Source organism: Etheostoma cragini, chromosome 3, assembly GCF_013103735.1.
Source record: "Etheostoma cragini isolate CJK2018 chromosome 3, CSU_Ecrag_1.0, whole genome shotgun sequence".
Lineage (NCBI taxonomy): Eukaryota > Metazoa > Chordata > Actinopteri > Perciformes > Percidae > Etheostoma > Etheostoma cragini.
The window spans coordinates 7,860,813-7,863,691 of NC_048409.1; the positions used below are offsets into that span (position 1 = coordinate 7,860,813).

The window sequence follows — 2,879 nt, forward strand, 5'->3', positions numbered from 1 at the left end:
TTGGCTGCTTAGAAATTAAGTGTTAACGAGCAGTTGGACAGGTGTACCTAATAAAGTGGCCGGTGAGTGTATATTGCAGAACATTGCAATATGTTTAAAATCGTGATAATATTGTATTGTGATGATATTGTATCGGGAGACGTCTGACTCCTACCCCTATGGGTTGCTAACAATGATGACGCAGTGATTAGTGATGATTCTCTCCGACCAATCAGTAGTCTGCATGTATTCACTCCACCTTTTGGTATCGTCTTAGCTCATTTGGAACCTTGACGTAGGTGATACTAAAAAATAGTACCTGTTGGTAGCAAGTAACCTGTAATGGAAAAAGATGTCACTGAAATGTTTAAGTTAGTATTTTTCATCCGTTACCATTATATATAACATTAATCATAAGATGTTTAAGATAAGATTATCACTGTAAATGCATATATACAAATATCTGTTTGAGGTTTCATTAACTACTAATTATCAGTATCGTTGTAGGCCAATACAAAAACGGTATGGGTTGACCCATAGTGACGTTGGTAGCGTTACTGCATACACTGTCTTTGTACATTTGGTGAAAACAACACATGGATTGGGTGTGTTGTCATTTCTAAGTGTTGTTTACTTTAGATAAACATGGCCTCCTTACCGCTGCTGTCTGTTTTTGCAAGGTTTTATTTTAGACTCCATTGAAGATGTGTTTTTTACAACTTGACTTGGAACAAAGATGTGCTGTATCATAGCTGTAATGAATGACGCTCACTGAAGTTTATACTTCTGGCATATCATATTATTAAGGTGTGGTAGTTGTTGGGAGCAAACGGTTGCTTGGAAGCACCTGCTGTACATGTCATGGCACTTGAATTCACCGGCACCCTGATTAACTCAGCAGGCCTGTTTATCTGAATGAGTCAATCTATTGTTTAAGAAACACCTGGCTTTGGTTTTGTCACAACTCACTAACTGTTTATGTATATACTGCAGTGGCAGCATAGATCTCAGTTGTCTCACAAACCCACTGTTTATCTCTGTCTTACCCATTATCAGTGCTGGAGGGAGGTTCACGCCCACTCACTACCAAAGCAACACTGTAGATCCCTAAAAACATCTCATCAATTAAAGCTAATGTGCCCATCTACAGTGCCTTGCGAAAGTATTCAGCCCCCTTGAACTTTTCAACCTTTTGACACATTTCAGTCTTCAAACATAAGGATATAAAAAAAAATATTTTTTGTGAACAGTCACCAACAAGTTGGACACAATTGTGAAGTGGAACGAAATCTATTGGATATTTTAAACTTTTTTAGCAAATAAAAAACTGAAGAGTGGTGCGTGCAAAATTATTCGTCCCCTTTACTTTCAGTGCAGCAAACTCACTCCAGAAGTTCAGCGAGGATCTCTGAATGATCCAATGTTGTCCTAAATGACTGATGGTGATAAAAAGTATCCACCTGTGTGTGATCAAGTCTCTGTATATATGCACCTGCTCTGTGTTAGTCTCAGGGTTCCGTTGAAAGCGCAGAGAGCATCATGAAGACCAAGGAACACACTAGGCAGGTCCGTAATGCTGTTGTGGAGAGGTTTAAAGCCGGATTTGGATACAAAAAGATTTCCCAAGCTTTAAACACTGCAAATCTACCAAGACCTGGCCGTCCCTGTAAACTTTCAGCTCAGACAAGGAGAAGACTGAACAGAGATGCAGCCAAGAGGACCATGATCACTCTGGATGAACTGCAGAGAACTACAGAGTCTGTCCATAGGACAACAATCAGTCGTACACTGCACAAATCTGGCCTTCATGGAAGAGTGGCAAGAAGAAAGCCATTTCTCAAAGATATCCATAAAAAGTCTTGTCTAAAGTTTGCCACAAGCCACATGGGAGACGCGCCAAACTTGTGGAAGAAGGTGCTCTGGTCAGATGAAACCAAAATCAAACTTTTTGGCCAAAATGTAAAACAATATGTTTGGCGTAAAAGCAACACAGCTCATCACCCTCAACACACCATCCCCACTGTCAAACATGGTGGTGGCAGCATCATGGTTTGGGCCTGCTTTTCTTCAGCAGGGACAGGGAAGATGGTTAAAATTGAGGGGAAGATGGATGCAGCCAAATACAGGACCATTCTGGATGAAAACCTGTTAAAGTCTGCAAAATACCTGAAAATGGGACGGAGATTTATCTTCCAACAAGAAAATGATCCCAAACATACAGCAAAATCTACAAAGGAATGGTTCACAAATAAACGTATCCAGGTGTTAGAATTGCCAAGTCAAAGTCCAGACCCGAATCCAATCGAGAATCTGTGGAAAGAACTGAAAACTGCTGTTCACAAAGGCTCTCCATCCAACCTCACCGAGCTCGAGCTGTTTTGCAAGGAAGAATGGGCAAGAATTTCAGTCTCTCGATGTGCAAAACTGATAGAGACATACCCCAAGCGACTAGCAGCTGTAATTGCAGCAAAAGGTGGCTCTACAAAGTATTAACGCAAGGGGGCCGAATAATTTTGCACACACCACTTTTCAGTTTTTTATTTGCTAAAAAAGTTTAAAATATCCAATAGATTTTGTTCCACCTCACAATTGTGTCCCACTTGTTGGTGATTCTTCACAAAAAATAAAAAATTGTATATCTTTATGTTTGAAGCCTGAAATGTGTCAAAAAGTTGAAAAGTGACTTCCAGTTGCGACATGTAGAGAGAAGACGCACACGCGAAGGCTCCCGGCTTGTTTCTTTTTACTTTCCTATTTAAATAATATTTCTCGGAGCATTTATGATATATCCAATACTGCTTGCCCTAGTTTAGTCTACTCCGCATAAGATGAGCAAATCTAAACGCACTAAATCAGCCAACAAAGTAGAAACTCCGGCTACAAGGGTTGCTATGAGTGCA

At 40.2% G+C, this 2,879-nt stretch overlaps 1 protein-coding gene across 1 annotated transcript in view; it reads left to right on the plus strand.

The window, feature by feature from the left end:
- mrps23 (mitochondrial ribosomal protein S23) overlaps nt 1–2,879 on the plus strand; it is a 15,133-nt gene that overhangs the window by 2,385 nt on the left and 9,869 nt on the right. The window lies entirely within an intron of this gene.